At 36.0% G+C, this 27,911-nt stretch overlaps 1 long non-coding RNA gene across 1 annotated transcript; it reads left to right on the top strand.

The window, feature by feature from the left end:
* Positions 1–23,147: 23,147 nt before the first annotated feature.
* Positions 23,148–27,300, top strand: LOC135447844 (uncharacterized). The gene is made up of 3 exons (XR_010440336.1): positions 23,148–23,215; positions 24,508–24,599; positions 25,995–27,300. It is a non-coding gene; the product is annotated as an uncharacterized LOC135447844 (long non-coding RNA).
* The last annotated feature ends 611 nt before the right edge of the window (positions 27,301–27,911 follow it).

Below are 27,911 nucleotides of genomic sequence, written 5' to 3' on the forward strand. Positions count from 1 at the left end.
TTCTGCTAATGTATTCCTTATTTGGAAATGTTCACCAGAGTCTGTGCAAATCAAAGATGCTTCCTGAAAGGTATTTTGTAGTAATGTTGCCCTTCTGGGTCAGTCACATGGTTCATCTGAGTCAGTGTTGTATCAGTGGTGTCCATAAGAATGTTTGAGGATAAGGAAATAACATGAACTTCTCATTGACATTCTACTCTTCGTAAACCAGTGATTTTCAAACTTCCATGAGGGAGATTGCATCAAGGTTTCTTAGCATAAGTGTTTGTATATTCATTTGCCATGAATGTGCCAAGTTACTTTTTGGCTTACTGTGGCTAGGATTTTTCCTGTTTAATTCCACCACCAGTAATCAGACATGCTTTTCCTGTTAAATTTGCTGTTTGGTCCATTTTTCTGCTGTGGAAAGTCATACATATTCACAACTTCCATGATGGTCACTGTCATGTAATCATAGAAAACCAGTTCCTTACTGCTGAGGCCACTAATCCCATATTTTTTTTCTTTTTCTGCAATTTTTCATATACCTCAGCAATCATCCTTTCAATTTTCCTTAATTTAAACAGCTTGAATCTTTCATTTGTTTTTCAGTGGTCCTCTCTGTAGATTTCTTATCTTTCTTTCTTTATTCCCTGTTCTCTCTCTGATGTGGTTCAGCAAGAATGTTGACCAGAGCTGGACAGAGTCCTCCAGCTGAGGCTCTACAAAGTTGTGCAAAGCTGAAAGATTTGCTCATTTTTTTGCAAGCTATATTCCACTTACACATCTCAGCATGATGTTTGCCATCTTCAGAACAGCATGATATCTTTGGTCATGTTCAGACTATAGTCTAGTTAGTTCTTTGGATCTCTTTCCAAAAACTGCTATCTAGCCAGCTGTTTCCCATCCTCTGTCTGTAAAGTTGATTATTCTTACCTGTTTTTAATACCTCACACTTGTCCCTGTTGGATTGAGGCCAGTTTTCCAAGACTTTTTCTCTAATTTAAAATGACCATGCCTTCTACTCCTCTCTGGAGAGACCCCACCTGGAGTAGTGCATCCAGCCCTGGAACTCCCAGCATAAGAAGGATGTGGATCTGTTGGAGTGGATCCAGAGGAGGGCCACAGGTGATCAGAGGGCTGAGCACCTCTCCTAGGAAGACAAGCTGAGAGAGCTGGGGCTGTTCAGCTGTTCAGGGGAAGAGAAAGTTTCAGGGAGACCTCCCAGTACCTAAAGAGGTCCTGCAGGAAAGCTGGAGACATTTTGGAGAGGCATGTGATGACAGGACAAAGGAGAATAGCTTTAAGCTGAAAAGGGTAAGTGTAGATTAGACATTAGGAATAAATTCTTCCCAGATCAGCTGTGGAAGATGCATCCCTGGAAGTGTGCAAGGCTGGTTTGAGTGGAGTTTTGAACAACTCGATGGAGGGGAAGTGGCCCTGCCCATGGCAGGAGGGCTGGAACTAAATTGTCTTTAAGCTCCCTTCCAACACAAACTGCTCTGTGAGTCCATGATTCTAGATTCTAGGTCTGACTCCAATCTATTTCAAACATTCTCACCTTCATTTCCCATGCAGATTTAAGAACCTGTTGTGGCTTGTTTGTTCCATTGTTTTCATTGGAGGAATTTAATTACTTTATTGGCTCTCTGTTCTGTCACACCTTGCATATTATAGATATATATAACATATACATACTATCATTAGTAATAGATATTGAAAGGGTTCATAATCTGGACAGACCCTTTATAGAAATCTTTAAATTTTCTGCTTGTGCCTCCTTTCCAAGCAAAAAAATTATATTTATTCTCTTAAATCCACGCTCAAGTGAAAACATTGAAAGAAAAAATGGATTTAGTATCTTTTCAGATGGAAGCAGTGATCTTTGTTCAACTTCTTTGATGCATTTCCAGCTCTACAGAATCACTTTTCTGAGGGGTGCATTGTAAAGAACACTGTAGATGTGCTTGTGTAATCCATCATCCTGTTTAATTCTGAATCCTTTTTTTCCTAAAAACTCCTAAGATATATTAATATTTGAGTATCATACCATGCAATACTGATGTTCTCAGAGAACTATCATAATGAATCTTGGTCAATAATAATGAATTTGGATCATTTACATTTAGCAGCTAAGTCACTGGATGTTGTTTGCTGTGCTGCCTGCTGTTGTCCTTGAATCTCGTTGATCAGTCCAGATCCAAGCTACAGCAAGAGACAGCTGCACAGCTCAGATAGCTTTCTTTGAGCTGAAACTGTAAAAAATTGTGCTTCTAGTGCTGAAATTCTCAAGTAAAACTTCTCTCCAGGTATTCCTGTCTTTTTCTCATATACTTAGTCACAAATTATTACAATTAAACTACTGCTTTAAAAAAATGAAAATTATAAAAATCAATATTGTGTAGCAAAAAAGATAGCAGTGCAATTAGTTTCCTGATATAAGAAAATATGAATATTTCTAAAAACAGGAAACCTCCTTCAAGTTCAGTCAATCACTTCAAGCAGGCTAAATGTGCATTTAGAATTAGATTTATTTATTTATGTATTTATTTTACCTTTTGACAGATTTTGTTTGGTTGTCCTATGGAAGGTTTCAACCTGAGTAGTGACTGTCATGTGTGGGAAACACAAGTACCTACTGTATACATAATGTCCTATATGCAGCAATTAGGGTACTTTTGAAATCTAATCCTAACTAGCAATGGAGTAAAATTATGACAGTGGTGAAGGGGAAACTCCACTGCTGTCCAAGAGCTGATTGTAAGCTACTATATTGTGGACAAACTGGGACATATAACTGAAGTCCTAAAGTTATTAAAGTTTGGCCTTATTATTGAAGAATATTTATGGTAGGCAATTATCATCTATTGAAAAAAGAAACACAAAAATTTGTTGAATTATGTGAAAAATACTATTTCTCTAAATTAACTTTTCAAACCAACAGAATACTTTTCACATTTTTTCATCTTCTTTCATTTTCTTTAATAACCTTTGTAGTAAATTTTCTGTATTTTCAGAGTAACTGAAAATACATTTGATTTGTTTATTCAAGCAAATAGTGGGCTTATACTGCTAGTACAAATTTACAATGTCTTGCTAAAAACGTCTTATACTTTTTTATCTTTCTATTGATGCCTTCTGCTTTTCCATGTCAAACTTTTATGAAGTGTTTCTGAGGAAATCAGTGACTTTGGTTATATTCAGGGTAAGTCATGCCAAAATGTTAATTCTCTTGTTTGACTTCCATTTTTCATTTTTCAAAATCCCTTCCTCTAAGTATTTTCTTCCCTGGGAAAATACCTTTAAATATGATATCCCAAAGGAATAACAACACTAATCTAACTCTTTCAGTATCTTTGTTGGTAATTTCATCATGTTATTTATTCAAGAGAGAAATACCTGTACTACCAGCCATAATACCATATTGCCTGCTCTAAAATATATTATCTCCTATCCTTGAATATTTTTTGGCCATGACCAACAAAACGATTGGCAGAAAAAGATGAAAGGATCATTTATCTTGATGTACTACCTCTGCTGTCATCAGGCCTTTAACACTGGTATCCTCTTCTATATTTATCAGCAAAGATGCTGTATCTCATCTAACTAATTCATTTCTAGTAGCTTCAATGAATATGTAAGAGAAAATGAGTATATTCTGCATTGAATGGCGGTTTTTCAAATGGCCTGTAAGTGTGCATCTGACTGAGCACAGTTGTTCTACCATGGAACTGTCTACATCCTAATTAATAATTTTAGTCTTTACACTTAGTGGACAGTAATTCTTGGGACCTAAAGTTGTGAATATGAATATCACTAAGCAAATAACTTTTTGTGATCAATAAGTACAGACTGTTTTTTAAGGAGAAAGAGAGGATGAATATCATAACATGGCATTGACTGATGTGTACTGAAAAGCAGTATGCTTGTAGGTACCTAAAGGTGAAGTCTTTGTATGAAATTCACACATGGCATTAAAACCAAGCGCATGTCTGAATAAATTACATCAATACACCTGTATTGATTTAACGGAAAATAAAAAGAAAAAATCAAACAAGAAAAAGAAAAAAAAGAGTCTATTAAGTTGTTGCATCAGGGTTTAGTAACTTTTATTACTTTTTTGTAGCCTAGCTGAATTTTATGAAATAAATATAATGATTACACTCTGCTTTGTCTGTGCACACCTTATTTGTAATGATTTCTGAATCAAGTGACTATATTTCATTAAATTCAACGAGTTTGTTCATGTCTATTAATCCACATGGCCCAAAACAATAGGTGATTTTAATTTCAATATGACTATAAAAATCAGAACTGTTAATGTTTTTAAAAGAGGATCTCAATGTAGAGGACTACATGGAGGATTACTGATCATTAGACAAGTCTTGCACTCACAGTATTAAATTTTTCAGTGATGGTCTTTATTTTCTTATGCAAGCTGTTGTGCACCAGCTTTCTACCTCATCAACAATGACATTGGCTTAAGTGCCCTCTGTTTCAGAACTGTGTTGCAATAACATTTTAAAGCATTAATTTCAAGAACTATTGATTATCACTGTACCAGGTAACACAGCTCTGGTGAACAGTCACAAGTGCAAACCCCAAGAAGTCATAGTTTGCCTTTTAAGAATGGAAACAGTAATTCAGTCACTTTTTCAAAACAAAGAAACTAACAAACAAACAAATTCAAAGCTAGGAGTTGTAGAGATCTTTGTATTCCAGTGACAGGTGACCATGAGTAACCTGTGTCTGTGTTGCTCACACTGTGATCTTCCATTTGGGTTGAATCTGAACCTGCCCCTGCCTCACTGAGCTCCGCAGGGCTAATTGTTGAATGAGCTGCTAATGTAAACCATCAAAGGCAAGCTAATTCTGAGACTGTTCCCCCATGTTGTACACTACTTACAACAGAAGAATTCAAAACAAAATAATTTTAATTTGGATTTATACTGAAATAAAACAGCTCTATTAATTGCAAGTGGATGTGAGTGGAGTAAAAGGAGAATCTAAATGCTTATGATTTTGAGAACATGACTGAATATACTATCACTATTTTTGTGGCAGCTCCAGAACCATTGGTGCTGCATCAGTAATAACTTACTTGTTGAAGTTTCAGTGTGAGGAACAAATAGATTTGATTTAGCCTAAGAACTTCAGAATGATTTAACATTACCTTTTCTGTCACTGGTAGAAAACACTGTGTTTTAAGTATTGAAGAGCTACTTTGAAAATACTTTTCAGTATATTGTACATAAGAATCAAAATAATTTATAAAAATTTCAGAAGTTATTTTAGAATATAGGCATGCAGTATCTAAGAAATCTTGTTCAGGTAAATTAAAGAATTTGCCTTTGGAAACCAAATCAAGGATACTCCAGTTTAGGTTTGTTGTTCATCACTTCCTTGCTTTTCAACATCAAACAATTATGTCAAAACATTTCACTGTGATTTTAAGGAAGAATCAGATCAAAAAGATGCTGCCATAACACAATTCCTTCCATCTCTTTAACAAATGTATTTATGACAGGGTTTTCTGGGTTTCAGATCATCAGACTCCTTGGCAAACACTGAGATATTCACTAATGTAAAATGAAGCAAACACTGGATACTGATGTGATCTATCATTCACCAGCATAGTGTCTATGTACTAAAATCATGCCTTTATATGTGCTGTTTATCTTGTGCTTCATGGTTATAAATGAAAAGAAACACAATTCCAAAGATAAAGGTTTATAAAGTCAGTAATAGAGTGAAGAGTATAAAGTATAAAAAAAAATTTCTTCCTGACACATAGAAGTGACAGGAAAAGGGTGAGAATCTGAAGGCATCAGCTTCATTCTGGAGTAACCCACTCTGAATGAGATGCAATTAATCATGAAAACTTTTCTTAAGCTGTGTATTTGGAAAATATGAACAATATGATTATTCAAAAATTACCTTCAAACCTACAATTTTGAATATATTCATTGTAACCAAAAAATTTTTACAATTAACAATTAAGTGAAGGAAATAATATTGTAATAGATAAAAATTAATCTTGATATACCTTAAAATTTAAAAAGTTTGCTTCATAAAAGTAAGGATTCTATAGGATGCTCCTTCAAACTACAAAGAATATATGCTGGCACACCATGTAATCCAAATGGTAACATGTTTGTTTACTATTTCCTTTAGGAGAAAATCTCCAAATGCAAGCAAATTTCTGACACTATCCAGTTCATGTAAATGCAAAATCTTCCTAGAGTGTCATCTTCCAAATTGTTCTGCCAGTTTAGTCATTTTTATAGAAACGTAACTGGTTTTCACAGCATCCCTAAACTGTGTTTTACTTTGAGTCTTAAATATCATTGAGTAAATATATTAAAAGGAATGTCTTGTACTTGATAATAGAGCAATCAAAAATTGAATAAACGGTGTGTCCAGTATTTCTTTGTTTTCTAATCCTTTTGTTTTGCTTCATTCTGTAAGTCCTCTGTGCAGCTGAATAGAAAATGTTATCAATAAAGGCAAGCCATTAATCCACCCATGACAAAAATTAAGATATATTTGTCCTTTAAGGCTGACTGCCTCTGTTCTGTTCAACTATGGAGGTCAATAACCTGCAAGTGTTTAATGAATATTGCTATAATGTTACTTTCATTATTGAATTAGAGATGGTTTTGAAGAAGACATAATTATTTGATGTGTTTTGTTTTATATTTATTAAACTTTCAAAATCTCTGGGTTATATTTCTTCAGTTAGCATTTTGAAAGAGGATGAATATTTACATAAGTTTTGCATAAAAAAACATTTAAAATTTTATAACAAATAATAATCTTTCTTTCAATTAATGAATACATTTATACTTTTGTGAATCCTTGCAAATCTGAAATAGATTTATTACTGTAGGCTATTTCACAGTCCTGGGGTTAAATTATTACCATATAATTTTATATAAATATTTTATATATTCATTATTTCATGTTAGTTAGTCTTTATTATCAGCAGATTAAGAAAATGGAAGGGCCAATTGAAATCACAAAGTTGTCGCTGTTAGCAGAATAAAAAAGTTCAGATTCAAGGTCCATTCAGACAAGGAACTTAAACCCAGATGTAGCTGATCTGTCCTTTCTTAATGAAAGCTCATAAAGGCATAAAACAAGATAGTTTCACTGCTAGTGAATGTGCAGTGAACATGTCTGAAAACAGGTTTACCTCTAGCGATAACACTTTTACAGTGATCTACAGAAACTACCCTCATTAACACTTTTCTAAACATACCAGACAACATATTGAAGAATGTTTCTGGCCCTCAGCCACTCAAATTGTATGAAGAGACCAAACGCTGGTCTCTGAAATTGTCCTAGATATTTACACTGCTACATATTTTGCAAGTTCCAGCAAAGAATGAAAAGGAGGAGTCTCCCTTTCTCCTGCCTCCAGTGGTATTTTGATTTTGTTAAATTACATAGTTGTATAGATGACAATTCCTTACAGGAAGTATGATTACATAGGACTTTTCTACAGAAAGTCTGACATTCCAGTTTTCCTAAGAAAGCAGACTGGAACCTGCATTTTTTGGACACAACCAGCTGTACTGTTCAACTCTTTTCGAAAACCTTCCCATCTATTGAAAATGAATAATGCTTAAACAAGCCATTAGATAACAAATTGCACAATGAGGACATTACAGAAATCTACATTACATATTAAAGTTTCCTCTACTGTCTTAAGTTCGTGTCTAAGACTGCTTAGAGCAGCCAACATCACAATACAGGACATTGAACAGATATATAATAGAAGATTCTTTTTGATTACATGTGTTCCGAAAGTATGTACAACCTTCAATTCTTTTGAGTTTCACAAAATCTTGACATTCTCCTTTATCTCCTCTTTTTCCTGTATTCTACAACAATATATCAGATACAGGTTAACCCAACTCATGGAACAGCACAGATGTATGGGAACTATTATTGTGTTAGGCTGCTCAGCAGTCCTGTTACTTTGCTTATATGACAATTTCATGGTTATGTTTGTGTTTAATTGCTTTTTTCCTTGACTTAAAGTTAAGCATGTGATAATGTTATTCTACCATATGAGTCAAACTATGCTGAAATAAATGTGCCTCATAAAAAACAGACATATGTATACTAATATTAGATTAGAAATATAAGTAAAGAGGAAAATTAAATCATGGGGGAAAAAAAGAAAACACCCAGCAAAAGAGAACATTAAAATTAAAATTATTCTTCTAGTGTTCAGAAAGAGGTAATGTGTACCAATATTTCATCCCTGCTCTCCAAATGATATTCCATTCACTTTGAAATGGGAAGGAGTAGAAAGGACAAAATAAGTGCCATGTCATAGATGCTGCTACCAATATTCAACATTTCCATACAATTTCTTCTGTTGACCATTAGACATACATAATTTGAATTTAAAAAATATGGACACATAATTTTTTAAAAATTGGTCAAACTACCAATAAAATTAATGTGAAGTTGAAAATTTGTGCATGTGTGTTAAAGGACAATAATTGCAATCCAGTTCCTCAGCACAGTGACAGGTCACCAATCTACTCTTCTTGCAGAGCTGTCTTTTAGAAATTGCTGTTTTATTTAGTAGAATGTTTTCTAGCTGTTATGATTGCAAAGAAAATATTTGTGATGTGAAAAGGGTATTAAATGGAGCAGTGTCCCATTTCCAGACATAACACCAAGTGAGATCCATTCATCAAAGGAGGCTATTAACCTTTATACCGAGAGCCTCACTTGTCAATATCTTTACCTTTCATTCCAATGATCATTTTATCAGAAAATCTGATTCTTTTAGTCCCTCATTTCAGACTGCCAATCACATCTGCCAAAATATTTAGCTTTCTTGATGGCCTTCTTAATGTAATATGTTGTAAACATAATGATATTAAATATATGAATCTGAGGAAGAATATAATTTAAACAGAACAAAATAAGATAAATAATAGTGCTTCTATTTTTGCTTGATACTGATATTACTATTTACATTCTATATGATTAGTCAAAATCTTCTGTTCTTCAGTTAATGCATTGTCGCAGAAGTTTGAGTTTGTCATTTTATAATGTCATAAAACTCAAAATCTTCATCTTAAAAATAGATATATGTTTTATATCTAAACATGCAACTATATCTAAACCTGCTACTGTATGAAAATATTGCTATTCTTTCATGTGTCTAGTCACATCTTTTACTGTGGTATATTTCTTCAGTTTGTTTCCTCTTTAGATACAAGTTTCTCAATAATTCCAATGTTCTTTCTAACACACTTTTTTCAGTCCTACGTCTCCTTAAGCTTCTCAATTCATGGGATGAAATCTACTTGCCCTGACTTAAGAAAAGGGATTTAGTTCCAGAATCAGATACCTAAATTTAGATATCTAAATGCGGATATCTACAGGTAGTCATGTTTCCTTATTAAGTCCCTGGAAAGCTGTATCTCAATTTGACTGATCATGCATATATTTCTAAAGCCATTTAAATACCCTGTGGTAACCAAAGTATTTACATGTTAGGTATGATTAGAGACCTAGGTATATAATACAGTGATGTGAAAACTGATCCTCCTCTGGTGCTCAGCTCTAGGCCTTCACTACATGAAAAACCTCTCTGAAGCATGTCCAGAGGAAGGCAACAGAGCTGGTGAAGGGTCTGGAGCACAAGTGTTACGAGCAGCAGCTGAGGGAGCTGGGCTGGTCAGCCTGGAGGAAAGGAGGCTCAGGGAGGGCTGTAGTGCTCTCAGGAGTTGCCCTAAAGGAGGCTGTTGCCAGCTGGGGTCACCCTCTGTCCCAGGCAACCATCACAGCATGAGAGGACACAGCCTCAGGCTGTGCCAGGGGAGCTCCAGGTGGGACATTAGGAGGAATTTCTTGGAAGAAAGAATTATCAAGCACTGGAACTGGCTCCCTAGTGAAGTGGTGAATCACCATCCCTCAAGGTATTTGAACCACGGTGCGGGGGGGGGGGGGGGGGGATGTGGCTCTTGGGGACATAGTTTAGTGGTGAGCTTTGCAGTTCTGGACTCAATGATCTTTTCCAAACTTAAAAAAAATCTATGAGTCTATGTCAGAAAGAATTTACAAGAGTATCTCAAATACTATTCATATTTAGGTGACTGAGATAGTTTACTGTTGGATTTAAGCATTGGAGTCAAAAAGCAGTTCAATGGAACAAAATCCGATATGTAGAATGAGGACATAAAAGCTCTTTACATCCTGATGGCTGTATTGAACAGCTCTCCACTGACTACAGTGGGTGCTTAAGATTCCTAGGGCACATAATGATGACTATGAATAGACACAAGCAAACTGAATCTTACCTGTGCTCTTTATTTTTTCTTCTGATATATATTTTTTTTTCACACCCTTTTACACCACTGGCATATAATCTTTTAATTCTATTTTCCCTCAAATTAATTTACCACAAACCTAAACACTGATTTTCTTTGCTTTTCATCTATTTTCATTTCCTCCTAAATTCTGTTGTTCACATCTTTCCCAAACAAATTACCATAGCTGCTATCCTTTTGCTCAAAGTTCAATGTTTTCAATGTCGATATGAAGTCTAGAGGTCCATCTTTGTCTCACTTTATAATCAGGGTAGGAAAGTAGACATTTTCAGAAAGGCATTCATGGATTTGCTTTAGGTAGTAACTCTAAGATGATAATAATTATGACTCCAAGTGCCTATTTCATTCCACTGAAAATTTTATTTAGGAAAATTATTTGTGAATACAACATAAGAGTGCAAGCTGAATAAGTTCTGGAAAGTTAAGGATTTTCCATATTTTGTCAATATTATTTATCGTTTAAACCACAGATGAGCAGTCTATTCCTAATTTAATGCAAATTATCTAATAACACATCCACTCATATTTTACTTTTATACATAGAGCCACCATGCTTGACTTACTAACCTCATATGTATTTTAAAACATTTAATAATAAAAATAAAAAAGAGAAGGACCCCTTGCATGCAGTTTATGTGTATCCGTCTGTTTGTTTTGGCATACTGAAAAATAGAAGAGCCCAGGGAAAGCTCACTCATCCTTTGCAAACTTGCCACTTAGCTGCCAATATTTGATCTCCAATCTTACATCTTGTTTATTTTGTTTGTAGTGAATTATCATTATGGCATTGTGCCTTTTGAACAGACTTCATTGATATAAAAATGTGCTCTGATCTGGCCAAGTGAAAAATATGTAATGTCTTCTAGAAATGTTTCCAGTGAGAGTCCTTTTAGGACCCTTTTAAAAATAGTTAGCTGGACATAACTCCAAACCAAAGAATATTCAGCAGTGTAGCCATTGTCAGTCCAAAATAGCTCGCAAGTTAATAAGAGTGAAAACCAATTCTTGATCAGCTTTTGATTGTGATACAAGCAACTCATATACAAGACCAGACTTGTAATTTGCCTGCTGGACTACAAATGGACACACACATCTTGTGGCATATCCCACCTAATGGGACAGTGGAAAAACATATTAAACAGTGTAGAAAGCACAGAAAGTCATGAAAATTGTGTGCAGAAGAAAGAAATTATAACATCTTAAATGGACATTTTTGTATACAATTACAAAGGTGTATCAATAATTCCACTTTACTTCTGTAAAATGTATAATTATTCCACTTTACCACTGTATAATGTATAATTGAAAATTCAACAGGCAGTTTAGGAAAAAAAAAACCTAAACCCACTTTAGTTTCTTTGAATGTGGATTATGAGTTTTAGTGCTGCATTACTCTATTTCCACAATACACAGTAGGTAGATGTCAAGGAATATATTAATTTAGTTTTCAAAAGAACATAATAATTTCATTTTAAATTCAATGTAGTAATTCACTATTCTTACAGGTTCTAATACTTCAGGAAGACTTTTCCAGAGTTTTGAGTTTGACCTAAACTGAGCACAATCGAGGCTGATCGTCACGTGCAAATACAACCACTGAACTCTACAGCTGTGTAATCTGGAAGCAGCCCTCGAGATAAGGGAAGGAAATGTCTCTTGCTTTTCCTCTTAGTTACCTCACAATCCAGACTATTTCATCTCCTTGGTGATGCATAATGGCAGGGAGAAGTTCTGCCCGGTGGTGAAAGGACCATTGCTCCAATCCCAAAAGAGGATGATGATACTGTCCATACCATATGTAAGGTGCCAATTCAGTCCAATCCTAAGTACTTTGCAGAGAGCATGCATCTAGTTGCCACAGCTTGGTTACAGACAACTGTAATGATAATAGAAAAAAATAAGTATATATTTAAAAAACCACAAGCAACAAAGAAAAAACAAACCAAAAATAAACACAAAAAAAAATATTTCAATTTTTAAGAAAAAAATCCCCCACATTTATTTAGAATTAACTTTGTCTGCACCTCTGTGTAATTTGTGATTGGACATCACTGATTTACAGATCAGTGTAACAGGAAGGTCGGATTCTAGTAGCTTAATATAAAGCAAATTATATTACTTTAAATTCCTGCTCTAGGATTTTGTCAAAGACTGTCAGCAATTACTTAGATACTGTAGGGTGATCAAATAATTTCATATTTACTACCTGGGAGTTGGGGGGGTTTGTATGTGTATTTTTGAACGATCTGATACCAAATGAACACAGGATAAGCATTTCAGCCAGGCAGTAGAGGGGCTGGGCCAGGTATACGAACCCCTGGGGGTCTAAATTCTTAATTAATCACCAGGGTGATGGGCCACAGTGCACCCTCAGCAAATTTGCTGATATGAAACTGAGAGGAGTGCTTTGCATACCAGATGGTTGTTCTGCCATTCAGAAGGACCTCAAAAGGCTGGAGAAATGGGCTGCCAGGAAGTGGCTGATGTTTAGCAAAGGAAAATGTCCAACCTCACTTCTGGGGATGAGTAACCTCAGGCATCAGTGCTTGCTGGGGGCTCACTGTCTGGAAAGCAGCTCTGCAGAAACAAAAAAGCCCCGCAATGTGTGCCCTTGTGGCGATGAAGGCCAGCTGGCTCCTGGGCTGGAGAAGTACCACCCAAGGTCTGAAAGAAGAGACCTTTTCCCTCTTTTGAGCCTTGGTGAGGCACATCTGGATTGCTGGGCCAGAGTCTGGGCTTTGCAGTACAAGAGAGGCATACACATGTCATAGCCTGTCCAGCAAAGTGTGTGAAGATAGTTAAGGGACTGGAGATTCTCTCCATGAGAGTTGTGACCATTCACCCTGGAGAACAGATGGTTTAGCAGGATCTTACACGTGTGTATAAATACCTGAAGGAGGAGTGAAGACAATGGAGGCAGGATTTTCTCGGTGGTGCTCAGTAACAGGATGAGGAATGATGTGCACAAACTGATATTCAGGAAATTCCACCTAAACATAAGGAAAAGCTTTTTTATTATAAGAATGATCAAAGACCAAACTGGATGCCTCAGTAAAGTTGCAGTCTTCATCCTTGGAGATATTCTAAACCAAACTGAGCATAGCAATGAGGAACCTGCTATAGCCTGAGCAGGGATCTTGGACCTGATTATCTCCAGAGGTTCCTTCAAAACTCAGATGTTTTTTGATTTTCTTATGATGCTGATGGTCTATTTGAATTATAAAACTGATATATCTCATTATTATTGTTCTAACCGAAAAGAGAAACAAATATAGAAAGCAACATGCATTGTATTTCTTTATCTGAAATACAGGGGTTTTCTTCTAAAATTTTGATGTGAAAACTTTCAGTCAGTGCAAAGGACATTTTGTCTGGGAGATTTCTTAAATAATGACTGTGACAGAAATCATTGTAATGAGTCTGGTTGGGACAGATTTTGTTGTTTTTTTTTTCTTCACGGTAATCTATATGGTTCTGGGTTTGGAGTGGGGGGGAAGTTGTGATAAAACAATGGTGATATTACTTCAGTGCTTTGGTTTCACTGATTAAGCTGTCTTTATCTCAATCCACAAGTTTTCCTTGGTTTTGCCTTTCAAGTCCCACCCCCACACTGCAGGGGGAAAGTGAAAGAGCAACTGTGTGGGAACTTATCTGCTGGCTGGGTCAACCCACCATCACAATAATTCAGGCCATTTAGATCAAATACAGATATGAGCTCACATACTAATCAAACTACTGTTGAGGCTAAAAAAAACCTACTGTAAATACATTAGTATTTTAAATTCTGTTATATTAAGCAAAGACAGAAATACCATAGAGATTTCATGACACATGGAGTTGTATTTTGTGTCTGCTAGAGCAAGATTAGTGGTATAAATGACTCTCAGTCATCAAGATTATTTAGCTATCATTCACAAAATAGCAGCAGCTCCAGACTTGTGCTGTTTGAATATCTTATGATACTATTCTATTTAATTGACTGTACACAGACTAAAAGTGACAGTTTTGCAATATTGCCTTTTATTTCACTTTGGCGTCTGAGAGACCACAGAGACATAAGCAAAAGGGCAGTGAACAGGGCTTGAGGAAAATTACAGGAGATAATCCTACCTCTGCTGTCGTCTGAGTTTCTCTGGTAGTGCCTGACACTCATGGGGGAAACAAATTCATTAAATAGGGATGGAACTTAAAATAGTATTTAGCACAAGCAGTCTACTAGTAATGTAGGGCTGATTTCAGTTTTTTGATTCTTCAAGGAGTGCTTGCTCCTTTTATGCCCCCAAATCACTTTTTCCCTAAATCAATGTGCAGCCCTGGTAGATGAACATTTGTTGCTCTTCACCTTGTGTCTAAAGTCAAAGGACTGAGTTGTGTTCTTCAATTATGGACAATTGCAAGTGAGAAGAAATGTCAATAGTCCATCACTTTAGGAAAAAAGTGTCTTTGCAAAATGTGTTTCAGATTGAGTATCCCACTGCAGCATTTTCTCCATTTACAATATTATATCAACATAGTAAAACAGAGTATCTATTTGGCTTTAAAAGTCAAAATAAGAATATTTGAATATAAAATGTTCGTTAATGTGAAGTACATTGCTGTTGTATATAGGCCAGATACAAGTGCAAAATATCCTGGTTTATTTGAAAGGCTGGACCTGATGCCAGCTTTCTAGGCACTGGTAGAAATGAAGACAAAGGTCTCATTTTCAGAAATGACAGAACTTTTCTAACCAGATGCAGCTGGAGCAGCACTGATTTCCCAGAGGCTACTTTGCATCCCGTAGTTGATATTCAAGGCACACTTTTGAAAAATTTGGACTAGAGGATACTAACCCCATTTGTCCTTGTTTTTATATTTGAAAATACCAGTGAGCAACATGTCTCTAGCCTGTTGGGTAGGTGTAGAGCTGTTTCTTTATTCACACTGGTACTGTTTCCTAATCCAAGAGCAAGAGGCATGTGTGCATCAACTCCTGCACACCACTCCAAAAGTACTAAGTATCTACCACCTGGAAAACTAGTTTGTGTTCAGCTCAGGATTTATCAAGCATAAGGTACATTGCTTGGAATGAGCTTTTGGAGATTAATTTTCCCATTAAAATTAATTTAATATAAACACTTTGTAGATTTGGGTAAATTCATTGCTTTTTCTAAATCTTCTGCCTTGAAGGCTACACTGCTTGAGACTATTTAAGAAAAACTCTTGCATGGGAGAGCAAATTCACCCATAGGAATTCAATTCTTTTTAGTCACCTGTATGTTCATGAGCCATTTTTGGACTTATGCAATTCTTTCTGTTAAATTTGAAAAACTTGGGACCAAAGAGCTATTTCATGGCAAGTGGTAAAGTTTTGTATTTCACCCTTATAGTCACTCCTACTGTGCTTCCCTCAGTGGTAATGCTGAAATAGTTCTGAACTAGTAAAATAAACCTTTAAAAAGTTTCAAGCAGATTTTCTTGATTTAAAAATGATGATTTATGATTATGCGAACTAGGTTTAATATGCATTAGGAATTCAAATGCTGTTGCAATAATTTTTTAGTAAAAGCTGCTTTTTAGAACTACCTTTGCACATTCTCTCCACAAGCAATAATTCTTCATCTATAGAGTAATTTATTTCTTCTGGTTTTAATATGTTACAGATGAATGGTTGTATGTCTTTCCTGTTAGAGCATTACAAGACAGGCCACTTTTGCATTAGGCTGGTACTACAACAGATACCTGTGGTGCTCTTCATGGTTCATGTGGTACTAATTTAAATGGGAAGTTGCACATATTTCATTGAAACACTTGGTAAAGCCAGCTTTCACAGAAGGGTGCAAATGATGGACTGTTCTCTGTGTGCAGCTGAACTGCTCTAAATGTGTCAGTGAGGGTTATGGATCATTTCATTCACCCATCAGCTCTGGTCCGCTGTGTGTACAAATCACAGTATAGTGTCATCCAACAGAACATTCCTGACAATACTAGAACATTTATAGTACTGCCATTTTTAATAGGAGTTCTGCAACCCTGTTTAAATAGTATTACTTCTTTAACTCTTTAAACTCTGAATTTAAAGTGATTTTTTCTTTCCTTCTCTTTTAGCTACAGTGCCCCCAGCTTGCATTTTTTGCTCATTTTTCTTGACTTCATGGCTAGTGAGAAAGGAAATAAGAGACACTCAAGGTTAAGGGTAAGTTAGATCTAGGACCTACATGCACGAACCTTTCTGTCTCCATAAATGGTGTGTTGTTTTCTGGGCTTTTTTCTGGTTTTTTTTTTTTTTTTTCCTTAGAAGTGATCTTTGGATAATTCAATATCCTCTGAGCATATATCAAACAGTCCTTAATATCCTTTAAATATCAAACAGTCCACCTTCATTCCCTGTCAGGAATTGATTGAATTGATGATAAACATTTCATCATTAGTGAACCTTTTGTCTTTCCACTGTCAGGATGAAAAACATTTTGGCAGTTGCACTACCATGTTTTCCCACTACCTAAACTTGAAAGTAGAGAAAAGAAAGAAATGCGAATGAAACCTTGTCAGTGGCTTCTTCTCATGGATGTAAGAAACTGCACCAAGAAATCTAGTATAATTACAACTGTTATAAAGGAAAAGCGAGTATTATGTTTAGGGAGTGGTCAAGTATTTTGGTGCTTAATTTTTTTCTCTTACTTTTCCTGTGTTAGAACTGATCCCTTCTATTCCAATAAAACGGTTGGAATATTCATCTTCTCCTGAAGAACTTATCTAGGTGCAAGGGAGATTTTCACACTGGTGAAGTTAAGGTGACTTCTTACTCTTTGTACTAAAATTTTAAACTCTTTTTAAACCAAAGCTGACCATGACTGGAAATTGCCAGGCTCGTAACTCATCCTCTCAGGTTACTCTGTGGTCTATAGGAAGATTCATTGTCTATGTTAGGGAGCAAAATTAGGCTTTTGAACCTACACCATATGAAAATCTCCTGGCTGGACAATTATAGATTTAGAAGCTTATATTTAAGAAATGGGGTTTGAGAAGTTTTAGTTCAAATTTTGACAATTGGTATTGTCCCAAATCAGTTTATTATACTTTAGCCTTTGAGAGAGGCTAATTTTTGGTAAATAATACTTTGTATACCTAATTTCTGAGTCAATACATCAGTGTTCTGTATATCTCCTAGATAACACAAGAATTGCTCTGAAAGCAACACTCATCAGCAAAACAAGGCAGAAAACAGCATTATTTTTTATGCTGTTTTATTAATTATGGACAACATAATTATTTTTCTGAGTGTGACTAAGCCTGTGAATCTGTTCTGGCTGAGGTTAATAATACCAGAAACATTTCTCACACCACTTACCATTTTCTTTACTTGAAAGTAAGATCCTGGCTCATCATGGGCAAACACTGTAAATGTAAGAATATTAGCCACTGAATATGGGTTACCTATTCCCTTCTAGCTGTGGCAGAAAATACTTCCCCATGAAAAATACAGAAAGTGCCAACAATGCTTTATTTTTACTGTTTCAAACAAAATCCCATGCTCATGCTGTGTACACACATTAACAATGGACCCACAAATAGGACCATGATGTGTCATGTAGTTTTTCACTATTAATTTAAATGTATCATGGTTAAGATTTCTCTTAGGTTCTTCACAGAAACGGATTTTTTTCAGTGCTTTTAGGTACCAGTATAGAAGTAATTTGGGAAGGTCATTCTCCAAAGCCACATGATGATATTTTCCTTTTGTCTTGTCATTTCTTCCCATTGACAGGATGCAATGGCAGCTCAAGAGGTTAAAGAAGTAGGAAGATGAATAGGAATATCTTACAGTGTAATTTTTCCTGTTCCAAGGACTACTTATTTTATTCTCATATTTCATGTCAGGGTAAGGGCCAAGTTCTCCAAGATTGGAACAAAATTCTTGTCATAATTTTTAATTTAGTGATAATTAACATGCACTTTATTTGACTTGGGAGTATGGCATAATTACTTTGTGCATACTCTTACTCCAGCACTAGCTTTTGCTTCTAAGCTTTTGATTTTTCTGTAATTTTCAACACATATTTGCGAACATATTTGAAAAAAAAAATCACACTGTAAAAAAAGAAAGTTATTAAGTTGACTGTGAGGATAGTTTTGAACTTAGTTTTCCTCCTATGTGTGTGATCGAAAGTTTTCTCTTCTACCATTGACTTCATTGAGAGTAATGTGAATTACTATTTCTGCCTATGTAAATTAATGAAACTCAATACTGGTGTCAGTAAGCCTGTCAACATACAATAACTAAAGGATTTGGTCATATATATGTCTTTTACCCTGTGGATTATTACTGCTTCTTTTTTTTTTATTATTTATCTTTGCTGTCAACATCTCTCCTCTCAGAGCTAAAGGGCAAGGACCCATTCTTGGCTTCTGCAGATATGCATGCTGTGTTATGGAGACACTCCAGCTTCTCCTTAAATAAACCCTAACAATACCATTTATCCACCCTGTAAATGAAAAGAAAAGCCATTATACTTTCCAATTTCTGAAATTAAAGTTGACAGACAATGGCGATATGCTCTGAATATATGATTGAAATTATTTGCAAGATTAAAACACATAAATTACTCCATTTCACACCATGTGTAAATAATGTTTCTTTCTGCCCCTTCATACAAGACTGTTTGGGAACAGTCACTTTTTCTTTAAAAAAATCTATTTGTTAAAAGTGAGACATGATTTCCTGCCAGGGAAGCTGACAGAGGGAAAAAAATGGTGATGGAGAAGATTCTTTTCATCTGCCTCTGAATGATCACTCTGTGATGGTTCTTCCTAAATTCCCTAGCTAAAAGCCAGCCTCACTACAGAAAAATTACTCATATCCATTTCCCAAATTGAGTAATGGCAAGCAGAGACTCTTGGAACATGTCTGTGCTTCACAATGAAAGGCTGTGTTGGACGTACTCTGGCGCGCTCGGAGCATGCTGCTGAGTCTGTACAGCGCGGATCCGAGCATGTGACGCGGGAGCCATAAAACCACATTAAAGTAGCTTAGCCCTGACAGACAGGACTAATAAGCCCATATGCAGTACCTCCTGCTCCAAAGATAACCCACTCCCAAATTGCTTGGGTACTGCAGTGTGGGACTTCACACACAGACAGTCTTGTCAAATGCCACACAGGAATTCTATTCTCTTCCCTGATTTCTGCAAGGGGAGGCTTTTGGCTTCATCTTTAGATCAGTGTAGCTGGGTATTTGAAAGGCTGTGCAGAGATGGGGCAAATCAAGAAAAGCATAAAAGAAAATTTTGCTGAAGGGGGAAGTTCAGCATGGCTCACTGTTGCTACTGTTTCTAAATTGCAAAATTTTCCATAGGGAGTTCCTATTTAGGAGGATTGAAAATTGGGATAACTGTGATTTTTTCAAAAGTGGGGGGTTTTTGGTTTTCTTTTTTTTTTTTCCTACACAATGTTATCTATGTGCTGTGCACCAAGCAATTTTCTTACATAAACCTGTAGAGAAACATGCTTTCCAGTGAAACATGGTTGTAAGTTCAACATTATCTTGAATATATGGTAGTGATTGTTTGACAAAGCATTAGTAATGCAGGTTGTGTTTGACAAAAGCAATAATGATGAAAAATGTGATTAAAACTTTAAGAAGCCACATTTCACAAATACTGATTGCTTAATCACCACTTACCCATTGACCAATATGACTCTAACAATGAACATTTGTTTTCAAGGAAACATGGCAAGCTAAACTGATTAAAAAAACATTAAATGAGTTTTTCCTTTCCCATTCCTGTGTTCATTTCTGAGCCCCAGTACATCGTATTCCTACATCTCACACAGTTATGCAATGTGCAGGTTAGAATTAGTGGAATTCCTAACCCATGAGAGAATTGCAAACTCTTTTTCCATTGATATTCCACAAAGGAAGTTAACTTGGAAACCGATGTGGTTTTGGGGGAAAACCTGAATAGAGGTCTTAGTGGTGTTCAGTTTTCAGGAGTTGGCATGTTGTTCAGTTTTGTCCAATTATCAATAAATAAGAGGGATTAGCTGCTGGTAATGGTGCAGTGGACAAAAGATGCAGGTCACATGCAGTGAATTCAGAAAAGTGAGAGTGTACTTAGGAAAAAAAGCTTTTCTAAATTAGTAATAAAAAGAGATGATTAGGTTAACTGTTTAGTTTCTAAAGTAGATAAATCCTGATGATATGAATTCACTGCTGAATTATACCCTGAGTGATATGTCAAGGTTCATCTAACTTTCATCTTCTTACTACAAAATAATCATTTAGCTCTTCATCTAACTTGCTGCAAAAAAAAAAAAAAAAAGCCAAGCCTTTGGAAACTGATGAATATGACCTTGAGAACTGAAACTAAAAAGAAGACAAACAGAAAAGAAGTGAAACTTCAACTGGTTAAAATGTAGATTAATGATTTTAGAAGTTTAAATGTCACTCTATTTGCTTGAAATTTGTCCTGAAAGGAAGACTAGAAATTCTTAAGACTCCAAGTACAGAATGTGAGCTTTAACAGAAGGTGTTCAGTAAAGAAAGTATGTTGATATATGTTATGAACAGTTCCCTAGCTTTTATATTCCCTCTTCCAGTATCAATTTAAGCAGTGAGGTAATCAAAGTTAATTAAGAAAAGTTTGGTATTTAGAGTTTAGAGATGCAGATGCTTTGAGACTGATATTTTACACTGTCCAGAAATCTGAGAAACAGTAGATCAGGAGTGATTCACACTCGCAAATTAGTTTGGAGGCTTGGAGCAGGGGGTAGAAAAGCACCTTCTACTGAGCACATAGAATCTAGGTATCCAGTAATGCTTTGCCACACTAGTCCTTCAAGTGGACAGCAGAGAAGAACACAGTGAGGAATGTAAGCATTCAGCATCAGAAATTTTAGCCAGTAGAACATTATCTAAAATATGACATTACATACTATGCTATCAGCTGATAAATCCTACTGGACAGCACATTCCCAATAGAACATCATACACAAGTAGTTTCTACCCAATTCATTGTATGTATGAATGAATAATTTGTGGAAGAAGTGAAAAGAGAGCTTATAGTATTTGCAACATAATTTTAAAACCCTAATTTTTCTGAAAGCTGGCATGATGTACACTCTCAGTTTCTCTTCAGTACATGGAAATTGATATTTCAAGTTAGTTTAAAGCCCTAGGTAACATGACAGGCACAGAAATGTCCACTTGTAGTTCTGTTGTTTTAAAATAACTGTCTTAGTCAGTTGCCTCTTAAACATCCTTTCATCATGCTTGTGCTGAGAGTGCCAGAAATAGAGATACCTCTGTCTGCTTTGTGTATTAGTTTTTGTCAACAAGCATCAAAAGAAGAAAAAAAGACATGGCTGAGCAGCTTGTTCCATGAAGAAAATAAGCCACCAACATCTTATAGATATTCTTTACATGCCTTCTGTGTTCCCAGCACAAACATTCAAAGTTTGAGGATACAGAGGAGATGAAGGGCTGGGAGTACCAAGGCAGAGCTCCCCTGTTTCATCCCATGGAGCTGACCAGGGGCTGTGCTGATGAAATTCCAGAAGTTTACCTCTTTTCCAATCAGCTACCATATGGTATTAAACCCAATGCACATAGCAAGGGATGTTGTTCCGTTTTGATTAGAGGAGGTTGGAGACACATATTCCATTTTATGAACTAAAATACCTGCTGCACTTGGCTTGTGGATTGTACTTTTCTCAGGTATATGGCCTGGAAAATGGCTGATCTGTGCCAAGTAAGTGATGTTTATCAACTCTCAGCTTTTTATGAACACAGGGGAGAAAAATGTGTATAACAGGATTATAAAGACTTGAATCAAATCCAGACAAACTGTTCTTGTTTTCTAATCTGCAAACATAAATACTGTTATAGCTCTGAAAGTAGAAAAAAAGTGTAACTTTTGAAATAAAATTCTATTAAACTCTGTAAAGTTAATTAATGTAATAAATATGCCTGCGCTATATTAGGTAGCAAACCTAACACTATTATCTCTTTCTATTTCCTTCCTGGGTAACTCAGTACCATCAGAATTCTAAGGCCTTGAACTATATACAGTGCACTCACCTAACTATCACCACCCAAAGCCAAGTATTTCAGGAACACACAGCAGCAAATTATAAACAAAAAGTGGTTATGATTATATTGAATAAAGTTTGGAGCCAGGATTTTCTAATGCAGTTTTATTGTAGAATGTTGTATACATTCCTTATTAAGAGGCTATAACTGCTGGAAGTGGGATAGAATATTTGTTTTACAAGACTATGATTCTACAATAAAGGTGGCAGGAAAGGAGATGACTGACAGAAGTCAATGACACAAATATTTAAGAACTTCATTCTCTACAATTTGCAGACCATGTCTTCTGATGTCAACTAATCTTGTCACTTTTTATTCAGGCTCTGCTGATAACTAACTGATTCACTAACTTGGACCACCTTACAATAATGGATATTCCATGAATCAAGTTGCCCATGTAACACTTATTAAATCAGTTCTGGAAGTATAAATTGCTTTTTATGTGAATTTCAAAAATTCAAAGATCGATATCATTTTTCATCATCTCTCATATTAAGGATATTCATATTTTATGAACTATCATGCTTGAGATTGCAGAAAGTCATAAATATGAGTAGTCCTTTTGTAGGGGGATGCAGTGTGGGTAAATGAAGGTGGTATAGAATGTAATCTTATCCCCCAGCGAGTTGCAGCTGGACCAATTACTAAAGATTAGGAGCAGGCCTGATCTTAATGGGCCACACCTGTAGCCAAAAAGAACAGTGTTATAAAAGAGTGGATTGGTGGGAACTGGAATTAGAGGACTGCTGCAAGGACTAGGAACTGTCAGTGTTTAGAGGAGCTGCCTATGAGAAACATTGGTGAGGTATGAAACTCTGGTGATATGGAATCCTTGCACTGTAATGATAATAGAACTCCTGATATATAAGATGACATCCTTTGTGCTCTCCTTTTGAGGAACAAAAATACACTCATCATATTTGCTACAATTTTCTGGTGCTTTTGTCAACAATGCCAGTAAATGGTCCATTCTAATGAGTTGTCATTGTGCAACATTTCCTTCCACCAATCCTGTAGGACTCTCTTGAGAATAGTGTAGTGCTGGTTAAAAGTAAAGGCATTCAGATCCAAGCTTGCTACCAAAAATCTCTCTACTCACTGGCTGATGGAGTCACTGGGAGGCTGTCTCTGTGATCAGAGAAATGAGGGAAAGGGAAGCAGTGTCAGTCTGCAAACTCCAATCTGTTAGGAGGGTTCAGGGCACAGTTAATGACTTACAGATACAAAAGAGAAGAGAAATCAGGGAGTATTTAAAGAAAGGTGTTTATAATTCAGCTTCTGTTTGTGTTCTGATAGAGGATTTCTTCAGATCCAAGTATGCCACAAATCTAAGTGGCATAAATTTAAGTTTTGTGTCCTTTGGCTCCTAAAGTCTCAATAAATTAGTAAGCTCTGAATTCAGTGCTTCCACAAAATTTCCCAAACATTATCCACACTAATGGAATTCACTTCATGCAGTAGTTTATTCACTTTCTGATATTCCCTGTTCCAAGATGTGCTAAACCTGACCCATACTTTTACTAGGGTTGCTGTTCCAAAAGTCACATTGATTTTGTGCATTTCATTTGGACTGGCAGCATGAGTAGCAAAGAAATGTAGTTCTATATTAATTAAATGTCTAGTACACTCCCAATATTTTAGTTATATTGGGATATAGTGACATCAGTAATACAAAGCTAGATATTTACCTTATTCTTAGCAGGGCATGCTGGATTATATGTCCAGGAGGAAGATGGTCATTTGCTCAGCCTGAGATACTGCCAGCTATCTCTGCTGTGGGGAAAAGAAATAGAAATGGAATTTCTTCCTTTTTATTGTGGCTATTGTTGTATTTGAGAAGTTATTAGAGGCTTTTTGGGGCTCTCCTCCTTTTTTTTTTTTTTTTTTTTTCATTTACTACAGTAGTGACGCTCCAGTATCAATGCCTAGGTTTTGCCATATTAAGAAACCATACATATGTAAATAGGGGAATAAATTTACACACTTAATTCTTCACAACAGTTTTGGCAAGGAGTACTTACATTTTATCTTTCCTGTAACTAGACTTTGTTTTTAATACACTAAATTTCCATTTACTTCTGAAATCTTCTCTAAAAGCTGGGTTGAATGGAAGGCAAAATCAACATCTTCTTCGAAAAGTGTATGAAAGAAGAATGAGCAGAGAAAATAAATATAAAACAAAAAGAAAGGTAACAGATACACACTTATGTTTGTTTCCATGTGCAACATTGTGATATGGATATGCTTTTCTGCTCATTTGTTTAGACAAAAAAATAGTCTTTCAGGCCAGCCTCTTTGTTTTACACTGATGATAATGACATCCAAGTATATGTGGGGTCTAATGGAACAGTTAATCTATCTTTGAGGTAATACATTAATTATTGTAAGTAAAAGTGCAGAATTTAGTGCTCTGGGCTTTCATTTATTGTTCATTATTCTTGTTCCCTTTTTACAGTTCTGTCTGTGCTTAGGGATATGCACAGGCATTGTCTGACATTTCACTGTATATTAACTAACCACTATCTTACAGCCATGTAAGGTGTAAAGAGCCAAGCTTAGAGAGGGTAGAAGAACCAACTCAAAGTTCATTCTTTTAGAGCTAAAGATAAAAGTTATTGGGTTGAAATAATTTTCCAAGGAGATGTTATTTTTTTAAAATAAAACTGTTTTCAAAAATTAAAGTCAAAATTCAATTTTTTGAGTTTTCATTAAAGCTTCAATAAAAACAATTAGGCATTGTAGATACCTGAGCAGCAGTCTATGACTTCACTGCACTTCATGCATCACCTCACAAATCCCCTGATCCCCAAACCCTTGCATCACTCTTCACAAACACATTTCAACATGTGCATTTCATTTGTTCCCTAAAAACATCCCCTAAGCCCACCACGCTGCATCTATGTGAAAGATTTGCAAGCTGTGGATAAGCATGCTGTGATTGCTGACGCTTGTGAGGCTGGAGGGGTACAAGGAAGAGCAGAAATATTCAGAAGCCTTTAGGTGGGAGAACTTTCCTCACCAGTTAATCAAGCAGAACACAGAGGACTGGTTCTGTGTGGCTCTAAGACAGCTCTAAGTCCCTTCTGCGGCAATAGGGACTGTATAGAGCCACAACTGAGGCATGACTGCCCAAGACAGATGATAAAAATGGGGTGAAAATGTCAAAAAATCTGAGAAAAGCTTCAGTTCTGAAAGTGCTCACTTCACTCTTGCACATAGGATATTTCTCAGCAACTTGATTAAAACCCATGGGTGTAAATGTCCAAAAAAGGTAAACTTTTCTGCACCAGAAGAGTCCTTATCCCACAATTCCTGAGCAACTGATGGTGCAAATAGGAGCTCTGCCACAAATAGAGGCTTAGGTGTCAGACAGCTTCATATGCATTGGGCACAATTCCCTGTCAAAGCGCACATCTCCCCAACCCCAAGAGAATTATGGAAGTCCATGAAGAGTTGATGCTCTGTACTGAGAGAAAACCTTCAGCTCTGCAGCCACACCAGCTTTTGTACCATTATCCTCAAGGATGTGAGGAAAAACAAAACAGTCTTTTTTTGTACTTGTGGTGTCCTTCTTTCATCCACAGGGTCATGTTTCAGCTGGCTGTCCTGCACGGGCCCCCTCGTACCTGTCTCCTGGAATACTGTCTCTTCCCTCCCTGCACAGATAGCCCCCAGCCTCCTTGTTGAAATGTTCCTCCAGTCTGTGGCAAGGATTCCTGTAAAGGAATGGAGGACATGGAGAACACGAGTGGTAGAACATGGATCACACTGCCTAGTGAGGCAGGAACTTCACAGCTGTGATCTGTCCAGACTCCATATGTATGTACCCTCCAGCACACTCACAAACTACAGGTTTTTCCTTAGTGTCCCAAATGGGACAGGCTACCTGCAGCCCAGAGGCTGTTTTAAACTGTGTGAGCCATCAGGGAAAGCCTAAAAGTACATTTAACCTGACAGTCTGTGAGATATGGGGTTTACTTGGTGTAACATATGCACATGAAGGCCTAAGGATTATTTGATAAAAGAGTTGCAGTTATGTATGTTTCTGAGAGATGATGGAGATTTAAATGTGCACTTTCTCACCTCTTTCCTACCATTTTCTGAGCTGCCCTCCTCTGATCCACTGATATGTGAACAAGTATACTGACACATATGTGTATATTCATATATAAACATTTTTTAATGTATATGTAAAAATGCACCTCAACTTCTCTGATCTGCACATGAACAATTTGTGGGTAAGTTATACCCCTTAAAATTGCTGAACTTGTCTCAGGTAGGCATGGATAAAAGGATCACTAGCTATACCAATTGATCAGAGAATCCTGTTCTTGCTAAATAGATATTAAAATAATGTCAAGATTCAGTATGCCAATATGAATGGTTTCAAATAAAAAGATATCCTAATGTTGGAAGTCTAAATAACAAAAACCCTTCAGAAAGGCCCATCGTGGTAAATGGATCTGCACCTGTGGGAAACATCAAAGTCAGCATGTCTTTTCCTTTGAACTGAATTCTCTTTTATCATCCATTTTTCTTCTATGTGTTTATCTATAAAAATACAATATTATTAGCACTCTGTCATCTTTCCACCAATATCATGAGTTAATACAAGTCAGAGCAATAGATAAATTACATTTTCTTTGGAGATATTAGTGCAAGCAGAGGGAATTTATATACCTGTTCCTATCCAAGAACATGAGGGCAAAATTTTCAAATGCTTCCTGCAGGGGTCTGCTTCCACTCAAATCAGTATTGCTTCAGAAATTTGTACAAACTCTGCTGCTTCCAAAAGTCACATGAATTTTCTATTAGTGGAATCTTCTGTGTTGTCTTAAGTCTGAGCAAGATATAGATACTGTAAATAGATACAATAAAAATTGAACTCAGAAGTTTTTTTCTGTTCTGTGACTAACTGTGGGTGGAGAAAGGCTGGGTCACATGCACGGTACAAATACATTCAGTGATACCAATTTCCTGTAGTGTTTGCCCAATAGATTGCTCATAAATATTAATGTTTTTCTCAGCTGGGTTTTTCTTTCCATGTTAGTGGTACCATTTTAGGGAATAGTCGTAGATTAAAGGCCACATTTTGACAATCTAACAAGAAAATTATTCTAAAGACTTTCAAATATTAAGATCCTTAAAATGAAGCTAAATATGCATTCCTTATCCATAACCCCATTATTAATTAAACAGTATTGTTGGAGTGTTCCTTTTCAGAGTCTAAGAAAGTAAATTGCATCAACTTTAGGCTAAATTCTTCACTAAAGGTAGCAATGTATTGTGAACGGTTACTATTAATTTCAAGAAATCTGCCAAAACCCCTTCTACTCTTTTTTCTTCTAGGCACATATATATTGTTAAAAATAGGAACAAAATATTCAACAGAAGATAAAATTGAAGCAAGTATTGCCCATAATGAATAAAGAGAATACAACTTATGAAATCAGTAGTACTGAAAGCATCTAGGAATAGCATTAACAATATCAAATATATAA

Source organism: Zonotrichia leucophrys, chromosome 1, assembly GCF_028769735.1.
Source record: "Zonotrichia leucophrys gambelii isolate GWCS_2022_RI chromosome 1, RI_Zleu_2.0, whole genome shotgun sequence".
Lineage (NCBI taxonomy): Eukaryota > Metazoa > Chordata > Aves > Passeriformes > Passerellidae > Zonotrichia > Zonotrichia leucophrys.